Here is a 19,912-nt window from a genome sequence, read left to right as displayed (position 1 = left end):
TTGTAGGTTGATCAGGTGAGTTTGAGATTGGGGTGGAAGTTGGCTGTGAAGTGAATGAACTTCACAAGCTTATCACCAGGCATGAGGCAGCCCTGATTTAGTCATCAATATAACGAAGGAAGAGTTGAGGAGTCTTGTCTGTGCTATGTGCTATTACGTTTGCTATATAATCGTCACTGTTGACCTGCTGAGTTTCTCCAGTATTGTGTTTTTACTTCATCTACAGTGTCTACAGATTTTCGTGTTTTACATCTATAGCTCCGTATTGATAATGGCCTCCTTAAAGCAGGTGGTTACAACAGTCTCTATGATAGAGAGAGATGTTGAAGATGTCTGAGAATATATTTGGAGTTAAGGGCACACAAAACAAGGTTTATTTCTTGAGGTATTCTATTCCCTCAGGCTGAGGAGGAATATGATTGCACTCCACATTTATGGTGTTCTGAGGTAGCTTATTGGCTGATGTGGCAACCACAGACTATGTCACATGAAGCAGGCTGATAGGCAGATTCAAGTTCAAGTTCATTTATTTAACATCTGATTGTACCAGTGATCTATCGTGGTCACTCAACATTTCCTCACTTGTCAGGAAGGCATAACAGCGACTGCACTTCCTGAGAAGACTGAAGCGGGCAATGCTGCTGGCCACCATCTTGTCATTCTTCTACAGGAACTCTATCGAGAGCATCCTGGGCAGCTGCATCACAGTGTGGTAGGGTTGCTGCAGAGAAATGGATTAGAGGTCAATCTACAGGACCATAAGAGTGGCAGAGAAGATCACTGGGGTCTCCCTCTCCCCATCAACATGATCCACTGGGATCATTGTCTGAAGAGGACATGCAAAATCATTGAGGACCCTTTCCACCCTGCTCACAGCATCTTTCAGCTGTTCCCGTCGGGGAAGAGATATAGGAGTATCAGAGAGAGCACCAGACTGAGAACACAGCTTCTTCCCATGGGCAGTGAGAATGCTGAATGACCAAAGGAACTGCTCACACTAACCATCTGAGACTCTCATATGTACAAAAGAATATTTATTTATTTGTTTATTTATATAGATACAATACTTGTGCTGCATATGTACTGTTTGTCTGTATTTGTGTTATATCTGATTGTTTGGCACCAAGGACCAGAGAACGCTGTTCCCGTCAGGTCGTACTGTCAAGTCAAGTCAAGTTTATAGTCATCTGATTGTACGTTCAACCTGTCGAAACAGCGTTCTCCAGTCCTCGGTGCAAAACATGCAGACATACAACCAGACATAACACACATACAGACAAGTACAGTACTTTCTATATATATGTTTAAGATAAATATTATTATTAATAAATAGTGGATTCAGGGAGTTGTTACAGTAGTTCATCAGTCATTCATCAGTTTCACTGCCCGTGGGAAGATAACATCCCTCATCGAAGTGCTTGTGGCTCTGGTAAAAACAGGGTGATAATCGTTGAGGCCTGTTACTGTCATCCTCTTCGGAACCGGGGTGAGGGGAGCTGCCTTGATATCTGAGGGGATGATGGACTGCTGCAATGATGTTTTGAAGTTATCTGTAAGGACCTCTCAGATTGTAAGATAGTGTATTACTTCAACCATTTACAATACTTTCTTTGGGGCATTGTAGATCCACTGGATTGATAGCAGGGATCTGGAGATTTTTGGGGCATGCAATTCAATACATTTCTGTGAATAAAGGCTGAGGATATTTTAAGTAAATATTTACCTAATTATAGTACATTTTGTAATCTCTTCCCAAAATTGCTTCACATACACATGTTGTTGAGGTATTTTCACTTATGCTATAAAGTCTATCAATCATTTTCATGTCTCATGATCAACAACCCAATAATGACCAGGAACTACTGTGTAATTCCATTGTTTGAGGGATAAACATTAAACAAGACTGTAGGAGAACTCTCCGTTCTTTGAATATCTTGAATTATAACGAGAAATTGGAAAAGTGGAGAGAGTTTGATTCAGCTGGGGCTTTTCTACCCTGGAGAATAAGAAGCTAAGGGGGGAACTTTAGCTGGGTGGCAAAGTTAGTGTAGTGGTACAACATACAGCACCAATGACACGGTCTCAAATCTGCCGCTGTCTATAAGGACGTTCTCCCCATGCGTGCATGGTTTTTCACTGAGTGCTCGATTTGCTCCCATATTCCTAATAGTACAGGGATAGCAGGTATTTGGGGCAGCACAGGCTAATGAGAGATTATAGAGGTCCGTAAAATCATGAGGGGCATAGACAGGATAAATAGTCAAGGTCTTTTACTCCCTGGGTAGAAGAATCTGAAATAAGAGGGTAGAGATTAAAGGTGAGAGGGAAAAGATTTAAAATGGGCCTGAGGTGGACTCCCATCACAAAGAGGATGCTGGGTACATGGAATGAGCAACTATATAGGAAATGGTAGAAGCATGGACAATTGCGAGGTTCAAAAGACTGACAGGTAAATGGGATAGGAGAGGTTCAGAGTGATATCAGCTGATGCAGGCAAAAGGGGCTACCTGGTCAGCATGGATAAATTAAGCTGAAGGGAATATTTCCAAACAATAGAACGGTTTAACTTTATGATTCCAATGTACTGATGTAATTTAAATATAAATGAAAGACGAGAAGAAGTCATTTTTACCACTGAATTGAAAATTTAGACTGATATTGAAGTATTCTTTCAGCACTGCACTATAGCTTCAGCCCAGTACTGATACATTCTCAAGAGGAGAGTGGAACAGTAACATTTTGGTCCAGATACCAAGTAGCGGCCTCATTACTTCAGCAGTCTATGTTCAATCCTGACCTCCATTTCCATCTGCATGGATTCTGAATATTCTCCCTGTGACCACATGCATTTCTATTTGTTTTCCACCCACTTTTCAAAGACGCGTTTGCAGATGAATTACTCCGTGTGCCGGTAAGTGGTGGAATCTGAGGAGGTGATGGCAAATGGGGGAAAATAGCAGAGACATAAAATGGGTCTTATAGATTAGTGTAAATGGATGACTAGTGGTCAGTGCAGAATCAGTGGGCTGTATGACTCTGCTCTGTTTTATTTAGCAATTCAACTTCTGAGGTTAATCTGATTCTATGTTCCAACACAAAAGAGGGTTGCTATACCATTTAAAGAAAAAACAAACCAACCTTGCTGAACTCTTATTTGGCCTAGTCCCACCAAATTTCTCCCAGACTTTGCCCATACATGTACCCATCTAAATTTCTCTTAAATATTGAAATTGAAACTTCACCCACTGATAGATTGTTCCACACTCTCACCACTTTTTGACTGAAGTTTTCCTGAAACATTTCACCTTTCAGCCCTGAATTCCATGCCCTCTTATTCTGGTCTCATTGAATGTCAGTGGAAATAGTCTGTTTGCATTTACACTGTCTATACCCTTTGATCAAATTTCCCCTAATTCTCTGATGCTCTTGGAAATAGTCTTAACCTAGTCAACCTTTCATTATAACTCAGCTCCTTAAACCAGCCAACATCCTTATAAATTTTCTCTGCACTGTTATCTCATTGATGACATTCCTCTTGGAAGATGACCAGAACCTAATTTTACATTTAAAAATTAGTTTATCTGAGTGATAATAAAGTAGATATCTGTGCAAACTGCAATAATTGCTTCAGACATTGTAAATGAAAAATCTTTGGCTTGGCTTCGCGGACGAAGATTTATGGAGGGGGTAAAAGTCCACGTCAGCTGCAGGCTCGTTTGTGGCTGACAAGTCCGATGTGGGACAGGCAGACATAGTTGCAGGGGAAAACTGGTGGGTTGGGGTTGGGTGTTGGGTTTTTCCTCCTTTGCCTTTTGTCAGTGAGGTGGGCTCTGCGGTCTTCTTCAAAGGAGGTTGCTGCCCGCCGAACTGTGAGGCGCCAAGATGCACGGTTTGAGGCGAGATCAGCCCACTGGCGGTGGTCAATGGGGCAGGCACCAAGAGATTTCTTTAGGCAGTCCTTGTACTTTTTCTTTGGTGCACCTCTGTCACGGTGGCCAGTGGAGAGCTCGCCATATAACACGATCTTGGGAAGGCGATGGTCCTCCATTCTGGAGACGTGACCCACCCAGCGCAGCTGGATCTTCAGCAGCGTGGACTTGATGCTGTTGACCTCTGCCATCTCGAGTACTTCGACAGTCTGGAAAAACAACCAACTGAAAAACCTCACAAAGATAAGCGTATACAGAGCCGTTGTCATACCCACACTCCTGTTCGGCTCCGAATCATGGGTCCTCTACCGGCATCAAATGAAAAATATCTTCTTTTGAAATGACAGTCCTAACTTATGCAATGCAATCAGAGAGAATAAGACTATAAGACCGTAAGACATAGGAGCAGAAATAAGGTATTCAGGCCATTGAGTCTGCCCCACCATTTAATCATGAGCTGATCCAATTTTCCACTCAACTCCACCTTTTGGCCTTCTTCCCATAACCTTTGATGCCCTGGATAATCAAGAACCTACCAATCTCTGCATTAAATACACCCAATGACCTGGCCCTCTGTCTTGGGTAAACTTATACCTCTCATTTTGTTCGTTTTAGATTGGTCACAGTGTTTGAGCTACCGAAAGAAAATAGATACACACACCGAGAGCAGTTCAGATTATACAAATGTTTATTACAAATTCAAAAGCCGATTTCACACTACAATATGCAAGCCCTTCCCAACTATACTTATCAACACTTGGACTGGTCCCAACTGCCGAAGTGAGGCAACGACTGCACACTTGTAGTAGGTTGTCAGGGCGCCGGTAGCAGCTTCTCCACCTCCCCTGACTGGGACGTTGGCTGAACTCCAGAAGTTCTTCTTCTTGCTGAGAGATGTTGCCACCTCTCGGAGAGTCTCAAACTTCAGCAGCGGGACCATGGCTTATATTAACCAAAAACTGCTTACCCAAGCACCTATTCCCAGCACAGCAAGAAAGATAAGCAAGCAAGCTAGCATGCTTGGCTTCTAATGAATAACATAATTTTCAGCTTATCACTTTGAATACAATGGTTTATTTTGCATCAATGCTAGGCCTCTGACAATCTGTGACCAAAACAAGCAGGAAGATTAAATGTTCTTGGTACACAGATGTCCTTTCGTCACATAACAGCATCTCTGGCCCGTTGGTGGAATTCAGCTTATGTCTGCTGATTCTAAAACACAAGCAGGTTCTCAGCCTTGCAGAACCCAGAGCTGCAAGTTTAAAAAAACAGGTTAGAATCTTCCATTACATTCCACCCCTCGGTCACAGGCTGTCAGACACGAGACTTGACAAGCATAAGAGTACAAAAAGAGTGTAAAAGAGAAATTAAAACTACAATAATCACAAAAACAAGCAATAAAGCGAGCAACCAACGGAGAATAGTGTGGCCCAACCCCCCAAATGTACCAGCTAACCATGAAAAAGAATTAGTGAATAGTGGTATGTCATTTGTCATTTGCGATTTTCCAGTCCTCCGGAACCATACTAGAATCCACTGATTCCTGAAAGATCATTACCAATGCCTCCACAATTTCTACCACTATTTTCCATTTGAATACTTCCTCTTTTTGGTATTAATTTATCTTGCAGCCCCTGTATTTTTTTGCAGAAACTCTTTCCATTGCTGCTGTCTTCCCTACTAGTGTTCCCTTCCAATCTGCTTTGGCCAGTTCCTCTCTCATGCTACCATAATTCCCTTTGCTCCACTGAAATACCACTGGATCTGACTTTAGTTCCTCCTTGTTCTCAATCATATTGTGATCACTGCTCCCTAATGGTGCATTATGCAAATCACCTCAGTTGCATTACCAACACCCAATCCAGCACAACCAATCCCCTAGTTGGCTCATCAACAAGCTGCTTTAAAAAAGCCATCTAATAGGCTTTCTACAAATTATTTATCTTGAAATCCAGCCCCAAACTGTTTTCCCAATGTACTCGTATTTCAAAATCTACCATGATAACCCACAACATCATACTTGCCAATGTCTAGCAGTACTACAAGATCATTCCCTTTATTTTGTATGCAGTGTGCATTCAAAATACAAGACTTTAGTCCTTGATTTGTGACTTTAGACTCCATGTCCCTGTTACATTGCAACTCATCCCATTCACTGCAACTTTGGCCTATCTGCCTGAACTTGCACACAAGCTCCCTACCATTACACTTTGCAGATCATAAATCCATTTGTCGACTAATGCTATTTTTGTCATTGTTTTACAATATTTTTTTTATATCTGCTTTAATTTTCATGGAAATTGTGTTGTTTTTGCTGAATGTGTTTTTACTTTGGTCATCCATGCTTCCAAAGGGGCACTCATGATTGATGCTTCACCGACTCTCTTATTGTTTCTTTTTAATTCAAATATGTAGGCTATTGTATTTTTTTTAATGAAATACTTGTTTAACTGCAGCAACAAGAACTTTGGGCATTAGATACTGTACATTGTGCAATGTATATTACAATAAACTCATTATCAGTATAATTGGAAGATATTTCATTTAACTCAAAGAGCGGAAGGCCAAGGGAAATGAGAGAAATTTTATTTTACATATAATCCAAACTCTTAAGCAAAGGAATAAATTCAGCATTAACCCAAATACTTTCAGTTTTTCCAAGGTGGCTGGGTTTCATAGAATCGCTCTTTTAGAAGTGGGTGTTGTCGGACTCTGGCTTTACCTTACTCTTAATTTAGTCTTGGACTACATCCTGGTGCGAGAAAGTGACAAACGAGATGTGCTCCACACCAGGGTCATGCCTAGCGCGGAATGCCACACTGACCACCGGCTGGTTCGCTGCAAGCTCAACCTTCACTTCAAGCCAAAGCCCAGGAACAGTAAAGCCCCCAGAAAGAGGTTCAAAGTTGGAAACCTGCAGTCAGACGAAGCGAGAGGAAACTTCCAGGCAAACCTCAAAGCAAAGCTCGACGATGCAACCCGCCTCACGGACCCGTCCCCTGAAACCCTCTGGGATCAGTTGAAGACTACCATACTGCAATCCACTGAAGAGGTACTGGGCTTCTCCTCCAGGAAAAACAAGGACTGGTTTGACGAAAACAGCCAGGAAATCCAGGAGCTGCTGGCAAAGAAGCGAGCTGCCCACCAGGCTCACCTTACAAAGCCGTCCTGTCCAGAGAAGAAACAAGCCTTCCGTCGCTCATGCAGCCATCTTCAGCGCAAACTCCGGGAGATCCAAAATGAGTGGTGGACTAGCCTCGCCAAACGAATCCAGCTCAGCGCGGACATTGGCGACTTCAGGGGTTTCTACGAGGCTCTAAAGGCTGTGTACGGCCCCTCACCCCAAGTCCAAAGCCCGCTGCGCAGCTCAGACGGCAAAGTCCTCCTCAGCGACAAGATCTCCATCCTCAACCGATGGTCAGAAAACTTCCAATCTCTTTTCAGTGCCAACCGCTCAGTCCAAGATTCCGCCCAGCTCCAGCTCCCTCAACAGCCCCTAAGGCTAGAGCTGGATGAGGTCCTCACCCTGGATGAGACATATAAGGCAATCGAACAACTGAAAAGTGGCAAAGCAGCAGGTATGGATGGAATCCCCCCAGAGGTCTGGAAGGCTGGCGGCAAAACTCTGCATGCCAAACTGCATGAGTTTTTCAAGCTTTGTTGGGACCAAGGAAAACTGTCTCAGGATCTTCGTGATGCCACCATCATCACCCTGTACAAAAACAAAGGCGAGAAATCAGACTGCTCAAACTACAGGGGAATCACGCTGCTCTCCATTGCAGGCAAAATCTTCGCTAGGATTCTCCTAAATAGAATAATACCTAGTGTCGCCGAGAATATTCTCCCAGAATCACAGTGCGGCTTTCGCGCAAACAGAGGAACTACTGACATGGTCTTTGCCCTCAGACAGCTCCAAGAAAAGTGCAGAGAACAAAACAAAGGACTCTACATCACCTTTGTTGACCTCACCAAAGCCTTCGACACCGTGAGCAGGAAAGGGCTTTGGCAAATACTAGAGCGCATCGGATGTCCCCCAAAGTTCCTCAACATGATTATCCAACTGCACGAAAACCAACAAGGTCGGGTCAGATACAGCAATGAGCTCTCTGAACCCTTCTCCATTAACAATGGCGTGAAGCAAGGCTGTGTTCTCGCACCAACCCTCTTTTCAATCTTATTCAGCATGATGCTGAACCAAGCCATGAAAGACCCCAACAATGAAGACGCTGTTTACATCCGGTACCGCACGGATGGCAGTCTCTTCAATCTGAGGCGCCTGCAAGCTCACACCAAGACACAAGAGAAACTTGTCCGTGAACTACTCTTTGCAGACGATGCCGCTTTAGTTGCCCATTCAGAGCCAGCTCTTCAGCGCTTGACGTCCTGCTTTGCGGAAACTGCCAAAATGTTTGGCCTGGAAGTCAGCCTGAAGAAAACTGAGGTCCTCTATCAGCCAGCTCCCCACCATGACTACCAGCCCCCCCACATCTCCATCGGGCACACAAAACTCAAAACGGTCAACCAGTTTACCTATCTCGGCTGCACCATTTCATCAGATGGAAGGATCGACAATGAGATAGACAACAGACTCGCCAAGGCAAATAGCGCCTTTGGAAGACTACACAAAAGAGTCTGGAAAAACAACCAACTGAAAAACCTCACAAAGATAAGCGTATACAGAGCCGTTGTCATACCCACACTCCTGTTCGGCTCCGAATCATGGGTCATCTACCGGCATCACCTATGGATCCTAGAACGCTTCCACCAGCGTTGTCTCCGCTCCTTCCTCAACATCGATTGGAGCGCTTTCATCCCTAACGTCGAAGTACTCGAGATGGCAGAGGTCGACAGCATCGAGTCCACGCTGCTGAAGATCCAGCTGCGCTGGGTGGGTCACGTCTCCAGAATGGAGGACCATCGCCTTCCCAAGATCGTGTTATATGGCGAGCTCTCCACTGGCCACCGTGACAGAGGTGCACCAAAGAAAAGGTACAAGGACTGCCTAAAGAAATCTCTTGGTGCCTGCCACATTAACCACCGCCAGTGGGCTGATATCGCCTCAAACCGTGCATCTTGGCGCCTCACAGTTTGGCGGGCAGCAACCTCCTTTGAAGAAGACCGCAGAGCCCACCTCACTGACAAAAGGCAAAGGAGGAAAAACCCAACACCCAACCCCAACCAACCAATTTTCCCCTGCAGCCGCTGCAACCGTGTCTGCCTGTCCCGCATCGGACTTGTCAGCCACAAACGAGCCTGCAGCTGACGTGGACTTTTACCCCCTCCATAAATCTGCGTCCGCGAAGCCAAGCCAAAGAAGAACAGAACAAAAGTTGTCTTCCTTTGCTAGATCTTTTTGCATAAGGGTTATCACAAGTCATCTCCTGTTTTGCAGATATCTGGGGTGTAGCACTCCCATCTTAATCCTCCAAGCCAGACTATCCTGTTGATTGGATCAGAAATTAATTCATCCCCAGATATTTCTAATCACCATTCTGTCCCTGTCTGGCCAATTTCTGCTGTTCTCTTTAACACCCCCTCCTGCCTTAATCTTCCTCCTAGACTGGTTTTCCATTCCCTTTGTTTCTTGCAGGCCATTCTTTGTTCTGGTCTGGCCTGTGTCTCTTGTGCTACCCACCACCTCCTTCAGTTTGAGCATTCCTCCTAAATCGTTTTATTCATTTCCTCTCCCTGTATTTGGGAGCAGACCATTTTGCTCAGCCAACTTTGCTCCATGCTGTGATTGCCACTTAATCACATTCCTCTTTTTCCCTGAACCATGCAGTACATATAAATTTATTTATTAATCATTTCTTTCATAATGTTTTAACCCCTAGATTCCAACAGTGTCAAAGGGAAGGGGGGGGTGGGGTAGGGAACGGGCTTTAATGGAGTCCAGCTCCACATGCACTTCAAGCACCTTGGATAAGTTTTTAAAAGGATCCATTTAGAGCAGTTTATCCTCTTTACACTACAAGCAAAAGAAGCAAGCCAGAGGAATGTGAGCACATCATAATTGTCTTTCACCCACAAGGGTGAATTGACATACCTCATAAAAAAAATCTATTGGCTCATGGAGCAGGCTTCTTAATCATAGCATTAATTAAGTGGGTCTGTGATGGTGCAGGAGAGAGAAAGCATGGGAGGTTTGGAGAAGGAAGAGAGGGAAAGAGGAGAGGTATTAAAGGAGAGAGGTAGATGGGGAGAGGGGAAGGTGAGTGTGAGATGGGGGAGAAGGAGCGAGAGATGACAGGTGTCATGATTAAATACTGGCATATGATTACCTCATAATGTCTTACTGGCTCCCACTGTTAAAAATAAAGCTTATGTCAATTGTTCAGAACGATATGACCCTTGTGAAATGATATAAATGATCATCTTTCAAATGTATTAATGGGAGCAAAAGTATTGTAATTAGTTTTGCTTTGTGCAAGGATTTATTTCACACATTTTGTTCCTTTTTTAAGCACCACTTTTAGTTTCTATTTATGTTACTGCATCATTGAATAGTCTTTACTGAGAAAATCCAGCTGGCTGCCTGTCCCGACAAAATGGGGGGCAGAGAACAATTGGGAGTGCAGGTGGAAAATAGAAGGGAGAGGGTGCTTGTGATTTGACCCAACAAGCAGACAATATACCCTGGAAGTTTTCTCCATGAAGATCCACATTCAGATAATCTGAGTGCAGGGAATAAGCAAGAAGGACAAAGTTAGATTTCGTTTTTTAATGAAATTGATTGTCAGATCATTCATTGTTCGAATATATCATATTGGCAGTTCATATCATCATCCAAAGAAAACTGTACACTACAAAAATGTGTCCTTATGGCTCAAATTGTCCATGCCAGCCATTGTACCTCTCTATTTTAACTCTATTTGCCACAGTAATCCATCTACTTCTATCCCTTTCCTATCTCAGTACATATCCAAATGCCTTTTAAACATTGTGATTATGTTGAATTGAATAGTCTTTGGTCACTTGTACCAAAATACAATGAAAAACTTTATTTTATGTGCTACCTTGGCAGGTCAATCTTTATCCACTATCCGAACATAAGATCTTAACTAATGGTTAAGTCAAGTCAAGTTTATCGTCATCTGATTGTAAAACCCGATGAAACAGTGTTCTCTGGTCCTTAGTGCAAAACATGCACACAATCAGATATAACACACAGACAAACAATACATGTGCAGGACAAATATTATAATCTATACAAATAAATAAATAAATGATTTTGTTTTATACATATGAATGTTTTGGATGGTTAATGTGAGCAGTTCCTTTGATCGTTCAGCATTTTCACTTCCCATGGGAAAAAGCTGTACCTCACCTGTTGTTGTTGGCTCTGATACTATTCTCCTGTATCTCTTCCTCAATGGGAGCTGCTGAAAGATCCTGTGTGCAGGGTGGAAGGGGACCTCAATGATTTTGCATGCTCTCTTCAGACAACTATCCCAGTAGATCATGTTGATGAAAAGAGGGAGACTCCAGTGATTCTTTCAGCCACTCTTATCGTCCTGCGGATTGACTGCCAATCCATTTCTCTGCATCAACTGTACCACACTGTGATGTAGCCGACCAGGACGCTCTCACTAGAGCTCCTATAGAGGACTGCCATAATGGTGGTGGTAGTCTTGCCCACTTTAGTCCTCTCAGGATGTGCAATTGATATTGCCCCTTCCTGAACAGTGAGAAGATGTTGTGTGTCCATGATAGGTCACTAGTTACCAATAGCATCTGCAGATGCTGGGATCTGGAGCAAAAAACAGTAAACTGCTGGAAAAGCTCAGTGGATTAATCAACATCTGTGGAAGCAAAGAGATGATCCATGCACCAGCCCTGATGTAGGGTCTTAACTTGAAACATCACCCTTTGCCTCCAAATGCGCTGCTTGAACACCTGAGCTCTTGCAGTGTTTTTTTTTTAACCACCAACAACAATAGCATGTTTTCCATAGGAAAAGGTAAAGCCCTGGGGAGTGTTGTAGATGAGAGAGACCCAGTAGCATTGATGCATATTTCCATTAAAATGGTGTCTTGGCTTGATGGGGGAGTGAAGGTGTTTGGTACACTTCCCTTCTTTGGCCAGAGTACTCATGATACAGCTGTGTAAGATGCCACACTTAGAGTTCTGTGTGCCATTCTGATCGCCCAGCTATAGGAAGGATATCAATCAAATGAAAGGGTTTAGAAGATATTCTCCAGGATATTACCTGAATAGAGGGTGTGAATTATTGGGAGACTTTGGATAGGGATGGGTCCTTGTTCATTTTAGAATATCCACACAAGACTGAAATTAAGCCCTCATATCACAAAATTGTAAGTGTCCTTCCATGAACAATTCTTAGTAAAGTTTTTGGGTGCAGCTAAACCAAAAGGAATTTATCCAAGTCCAATCTCCAGTTCACATCAGCTGTAGCAGAATAGGCATCTTATACTTCCTGTGCTCGCCATTCAAGGTCCTTTGGAACAAGCTCCCTTGGGATTCATTTAAATAGAAATTAAGTAGATTTTTTTTAAAAAAAGGTAACCACGTAATATTTGCTATAGAGACTTTGATGAGGCCACCAATCCTTTCATCAAAATGTTGAGCCCTATTATTCATCATTAAATAAGGAAGATTTGTGCACTATGTTTGCTCGATGATAATTATCTTCCTCCTGACCTTCAAGCTCCACTATTAAATGTCTCTCTGCGTGTCGCTTTTGCCATTTGCTGGTATTAATGGCTTTGCTCTGCTAGGCCAGGCTTTTCTTGCAGTAACTGCAGCTTTTAAGGCTGAATGGGTATTATGTGAAGCATGCAGCCCACACACCTTGGGTGAGTGGGCAAATTGAATTCAGCATCTTGGGTTTGCAACTCCAGCTGCTTCCTTCACTTCCACAAGTATGATTGCTTGTGGCTGACGTCCATTGCTTAATGAGTATGATAAAATGTAGCTGGACATACAGAATCAAATATTAATAATGAAAACCCTTTGGATGATTTGGCAATTTAAGGAGAATGTGCAAAACCACAAAAAGCCCATGTTTAAATCAGAATGTATTGTCATGAACATGTCACGAAGCTCGTGCCAGCATTACAGGTGCAAATATTGCCATCTTTCTTCTTTGGCTTGGCTTTGCGAACGAAGATTTATGGAGGGGGGTCAGCTGCAGGCTCGTTTGTGGCTGACAAGTCCGATGCGGGACAGGCAGACACAGTTGCAGCGGCTGCAGGGGAAAATTGGTTGGTTGGGGTTGGGTGTTGGGTTTTTCCTCCTTTGCCTTTTGTCAGTGAGGTGCCATAAACTGCATTTAAACAAATAAATAAATTAGTGCAAAAGAAGAGAAAGTGAGGTCGCGTCTGTCTTTCACTGACAATTCAGAAATCTCATGGCAGAGGGAAAGAAACTGTTTTTGTACTGTTGGGTGTGATTCTTCAGGCTCCTGTATCATCTCCTTGAGGAGCTGTGTGTAGAGGGCCTGGAACTGTAGGTGGTGAGGACCCTTGATGATAGAGACTGCTTTCGTCAGAGACTTCCTCTTGTGGGCTGAGCACGCATCCTTGAAATTTAATATGCAGAGTTCTGCAGCCAAAGTCCTGTATGATTTTAAAATACATAAATTGAGTTGTATTGCTCTAAGATGGCTATGCAAGCTTGGGAATTCTGATAATGTGTTGATTAGACTTTAATTGGCAAAAAAAAAGGCTCTAATTTCAACAACCGAGCCTCAAAAAATGTATGAAGTAATTGTTGCAATATCTGTAATGAACAATCAGACTCATAGGACCCCAGTCATTTGGCTCAACCACAGCATGGGTTGGTAATTACAGCATGCTTCCAATACCTGTGCTTTCAGACCAATATTAACATCTAATTTACAAACTTATCTCTCTTAAAACCTGTGTAATATAATTATCTCAAATGAACCCCATTAGGAGTTTTCTTTTTCTCTTCCACCCACTGGTTGTATTAGCATCCTATCTCTTTAGCCCTCAATTATATTTAATTGGACTGGAACACGATACATGGCAAGTTAAGTTTCGGAATGGAGTGGAAGAGAGGTCATCAACTGACTTAGTGTTAATTGGTAAAAACTGAATCTTTAGTTGAGCAAGTTTCCTTAAAACCCAGGGATGTTGACCTGATAAATGTAATTCCCCATTTTCTCCTCACTAGCCTGTCTTATAATGAGAGAAAACTTAATGAGATCCACCAGCAGCTGACAAACGATGATGGAACAAGCCTATAGGGGAGCATTTACCAGATTTTGCTTGATGTGAAGTCTAATGTAAGATCCATTCTATTACTTCCACCATTATAAAACTCATATTTAGAACTTTAATGCCACAAGGCATCTGGCCCATGTACTGATGTTTTATTCACTGCTAACTCAGCTTGTGCATCATGGAAATATAATCGAAGCTCTGGGTTATGATAAATAAGATTGATATACCGGATACTCTCATTTTTTTTTTAACAAGAAAGAACTTTGACAGAGAAACTACAGAAGAAAAGTTTGGTACATCAGAGGATTAATTGAAGTTCCACTCCCATATCCATCTCCTGAAAAGATTGGCATGAAATTGCAGTGATCCATAGAAAACTATGGAAGAGTAGGACACCATTTGGCCCATCATGCTCATGTTATTCAGTAAAAAGCGAGTTGGACGAATCTTATTTTCAGTGACTAGCTAACAGAATATCACATGTTCTGCTTTGGTTCCACAACTAAGTGAGAAACAGAGCACTGACTCTTGGAACCATCGAACACTGCAGCACAGAAACAGACCATTCTGCACTTCTAGTCTGTGCAGACTATTATTCTATCTAGTCACTCTGACCTGCACCTGACTGTATCCCACTATACCCCTCCCATCCATGTACCTGTCCATATTTTTTTAATGTCAAAATTAAGCATTCTTTTACAAATTCAGCTAGTTCAAAAGCTCATTCCACAACCCTACCACGTTCTGCATGAATAATTTCCTTCTAATGCTCTCTTTAAGATTTTTTCTTTCACCCTTAACCCATTGCCTCTAGTTTTTATTTCTCCTAACCTCAGTGGAAAATGTCTGCTTGCATTTACTCTATCTATACTCACCATATTTTTGTATTCCTCTCTCAAATTTTCCCTAATTTTTCTACAGTCCAAGGAATAAAGTCCTACCCTGTTTAATCTTTTCATGTGATTTTTAAGGGATCAGAAGCAGCGAGGGTGAGCAAATTGATGTTCTTGGGAATCATTATCCTGAATGATCTTTCCTGGACTCAACACGCCAATGGCATTGTGAAGAAAGCACGTCAGCACCTCTACTTTCCCAAGAGTTTGAGGAGGTTTGATATGACATTGGAAGCACTTGCAAATTTCCACAGCTGACCAGTTGTACCAGTTTCTGGTATGGGGACACAATACCCCTGACAATAAAGTCCAGCAAAAGATAGTGAATGCAGCCCAGACAAAACCCTCGAGAACATCTAGAGGGAACACTGCCGCCAGAGAGCAGCAACAATCATCAAGGATCCTCACCACCCATCACATGCTCTGCTCTCACTACTATCATCAGAAAAGCGGTAGAGGTGCCACAAGACTCACACCACCAGATTAAGGAAGAGCTGCTACCCCTCCATCATCAGACTTTTCAACATGCTTTTTTTTCTTCTCTGTATTGATCAGTCCGTTTGTTTATATTTCTTTATTTGTTTACAAGTGTATATTGTGTACAGTGTTTTTTTTGCATTACCAATGTGGTAATTCAGACTTGCCCACAGGAAAAAAAGAATCTCAGTGTTGTACATGATCTCATATATGTTGTACTGACTAATAAATCTGAAATCGGACTTTGTTGTTCAAGTCCAGTCCAGGCAACATTCCTGTAAATCTTCTCTGCACACTTTCAATTTATTGATATTCTTCCTGTAGTTACAGGAATACCCCTATATCTTATACAACTTTACAATAACATCCCACTTCCTTTGTTCAATGGTTTGCTTTATGAAGGCTAATATTCCAAAAGTTCTAACTACCTATGACACCGCTTTCAGGGAATTATGTATCTGTATTCCCAGACCCCTCTGTTCTACTGCTCTCCTCAGAGCACTATCATTTCCCATGTATTTCCTACCTTTGTTTGTCCTTCCAAAATGCAACACCTCACACTTGTCTGCATTGAATTCCATCTGCCATTCTGCAGCCCACTTTTCCAGCTGGTCCAGATCCCTCTGCAAGCTTTTAAAGTCTTCTTCACTGTCCACAACTCCTCCATTCTTTGTGTCATCTGCAAACTTGCTGATCCAAAAGTTGCCACATTATAATCCAGATCATTGATATAAATGAAAAGCACTCCAATTGTCCACATATTTACTATCCAATTTCTCTACTTCATGTGTTAAATCAATGCCTGTATGTTTTAACCTGACTGGGAAGGAAGAAGGGAAAAGAAAAAAAAAACCAGCTGTTCCTGTTTTCCTGCCTTTCATAATTTTATATTTCCCCCCCTTTTCACTCCAAGGTAAACAACCCAGTTTGGCTGGTTTCTACTAATGATGAATATTTTCTACACTTGCAACATCACCAAATCCTCTCTTCAGTTGTCACCTGTATCTGGTGGTGTGGTGAACAGAACTGTGTATAGGACATTATTTGTGACCTTGAATGGAATTGAGTTGAATTGAAACATTTTGTTTATTGTTCAGTGAAAAGATTTATTTTCCATTCTACCCAGACAAGTAAACCATGCTTAGTATAGCAGTAATGCAACAATAAAACATATTTCAGAGTGCAGTGTTGCATTTGGTCAGAAACTACAGGATATAGTATTACCTGGACAAAGCACAGGATTCAGAGGAAAGTACAGTAAAACAATGCAGTGCATCATATTCTACTGATGGGAGGTCCATTAATAATCTGATAATATAATGGAGCAGCATGGTTCGTGCAGTGGTTAGTGCAATGCTGTTACAGCACCAGCAACTGGAGGTCGAAACCCCGCTATCTATAAGGTGTTTGTATGTTCTCCCCATAGGTTCCCCCAGATACTCTGGTTTCCTTCCACCCTTCAAAATGCACTGGGTTTATAGGTCTTTTGGGTGTAATTGGGTGGCACTAGCTTGTGGACTGGAAGGGAGTTTTACTGTTCGTATGTATAAATTTAAATTTAAAATTTACAAAATCTAAAAATTAGGAAAGAAGTTGTCCTTGGATTTGGAGATTCATTCCAACCTTATTTACCTTCTGTCTGATGGAAGGAGGGAAAAGGGAGCATAGCCAGCATAAGATAGCTCCCTTAATATATTGACAACTTTTATGAAGCAGTGGGAGATATAGATGAGGTCTATGCAGGAAAAGTTAGTTTGCGTGATGACCTGAGGTGTCTTTACAAGCTTATCTAATATTTTCTAAGGTTTTAAGATTTTAATTTTATGTTCCATCACTCAGTCAATTTAACAATGTGTCCTGCATGTCACTTCACCATCATTTCTGCCTGACTCATTATCTTTAAAGGAATAACAAGCGTAGAATGACATTGCCTTTGCTATCTCTCTCTGTTCCTGTAATTCTGTACAACTTTTTACATCTTACTTGCTGTACAATGTATGGAATGTCAAACTGGACCTGCTCACAAATTAAACATTATTATTGCTTCTTGGCACATGTGAACATATACTTGACATGCAAGTCCAAATTCATCAAGGTGACTTTCTTGAATGGCCCTTTTAAATGGCTTATCAAGCTGTTCAGTTCAACACCATGTAGCAATGAATGGTAAGTGCTATCCTGACCAGTAATATGAATGTTCTATTAATGTTAGCAAAAAAATCTTCTATGCAAAATATTTTGAGATCACTTTGGAATGTTATTTTGTTATTCCATTCATCTTATTACTGTAAGGATGTGGAAGCCATGGAGATGGTGCAGAAGAGATTTGCCATGATTTCCCAGTGGCCAACATTTCAATTCTGTACCCCACTCCCTCACAAATACATCTGTCCATGTTTTCGTGTAATTTCAAGCAAAGACCACCTGTAAATTGGAGGAGCAGCACCTAATTTTCTGTTTGGGTACTCTCCAACTGGATAGAATTAACATTGAATTCTCCGCTGCCTGCTAGCCTACTCCCCATTCACCCTCAGTTCCCCATCTCTCTGTTTTCTTTCCTCCAGGTCTCCACCCCTTTCCCTTTTCATTCACAGAGCCATCCCTCCTCTTCCTGTTCGCTAGTGTACCCTCCATCCCTTATCCACTTATTATCTCCTGCCTGTAGGACATTGCTCCTCCCTTTGCCCCTCCCCCACACCATATTGATCAGTTACCTTCCTACATTTTTCGAATACCTTGATGAAGTGCTCAAGCCTGAACCGTTGGTTATGTATTTTTATCTTTGCTGTATAAAGTAGGCTGTTTGATCTGCTGAGTTTCACCAGCATTGTGTTTTTACTTCAATCACAGTGTATGCAGACTTTAGTGTTTTACTCCCTAGATTTACCAGGATGTTGCCTGGAATGGAAAATATGTCTTATGAATCAAGGTTTAGCAGAACTGGGACTTTTTCTTTGGAAAGTAAAAGGATGGGAGGTGACTTAATAGAGGTCTACAAGCTCTATTTTTCTCAGCAATTAAGTTTCCATGTGAGGGACCCAGGAAGGGCTGGGGACAGGAGAAACAGATTAGGAAAGAGTGATGAATTGAGATCAGTATTCTAAAATCCCACAGGTTATAAAAAAGAAATGAATGGACTCAGAGGTGAGTTCAATTTCTTCTATTCTTTAATTTAGAGTAAGAGGTACATTGGTAAGTTTGGCTTCAATACAGAAAGTATTGATAAGGTTGACAGTCAGCAGCTTTGTCCCAGGGTGGGAGAAACAAACACCAGAGGACATCTGTACAAAGTGAAGGGAAGAGTAGATTCCTCGAATGCATTGACAGTGGTGATATTGACATGATAGTGGTGGAGACTGGAACAAGAGGGGCATTTAAGAGCCTCTTAGTCAGGCACATGAATGAAAGAAAAATAGAAAGTTATGAGGTAAGGTGGCTTCAGTTATATTTTAGGTATATATAAGTCAGCAAAACATCATGGGGCAAAGAGCCTGTACTGTGCTGTCCTATGTTTTTATGGCAGATATACCATGATGAAGTAACAGACCAGAATTGTTAACTGTTTCCCTTTCCACAAATGCTGCCTGACTCGCAGCGTTTTGGATAAAACCATCTGGAGAAACTCAGCAGGCCAAGCAGTGTACTTTATGTAGCAAAACAAAGATACATAACCAAAGTTTGGAGCTTGAGCCCTTCATCAAGGTGTGAAAAAATGTTGGCATGTACCCAAGCAAAATTTGTGGGGGGAAGGGGCAGGGGGGAGGAGCACAGACCCACAAGCATGAGGTAATATGTGGATAAGGGAGAGAGGGCACACCAGTAAACAGGAGGAGGGGGGATGGCTGCTGGAGGAAAGAAGACAAAGGGAGGAAGGGAGAAAGAACAGGGAGTAGGCCAGCAGAGGCGCCTCAGGGAAAGGGAAGGGAGGGAGAACATGGAGTAGGCCAGTAGAAGAACCTAAGGGAAAGGGGAGGGAGAACGGGGAGTAGGAGAGGGTCCAGATGGAAAATTGTGTTGTTGCTCTGATTTACAGGTTGTCTTGGTGGGATAGTACATGAGGTGGGGTGTGGAATTGAAGTGATTGACCACTGGGGAATCTCTGTCACTGATGCGGACAGAACAAAGGTGCTCAGCAGAGTGATCTCCCTCCCAGTCTATGCCTCGTCTCTCTTATATGAATTCATGCATTTTCAGTTTTTATTTCACTCTCCAGCAGTTTTTTTTTCTTTTTCATGATGTACTTTTCTTTCAACTTTTTTTTTCTGTATTGAAGCCAAATTTACTGATGTACCTCTTACTCTAAATTAAAGAATAGAAGAAATTGAACTCACCTCTGAGTCCATTCATTTCTTTTTTATAACCTGTGGGATTTTAGAATACTGATCTCAATTCATCACTCCTT

Source organism: Narcine bancroftii, chromosome 4 (genome assembly GCF_036971445.1).
Source record: "Narcine bancroftii isolate sNarBan1 chromosome 4, sNarBan1.hap1, whole genome shotgun sequence".
NCBI classification, from domain to species: domain Eukaryota; kingdom Metazoa; phylum Chordata; class Chondrichthyes; order Torpediniformes; family Narcinidae; genus Narcine; species Narcine bancroftii.
The sequence above is the reverse complement of the archived record's forward strand: the minus strand, read 5'-3'. Positions refer to the sequence as shown.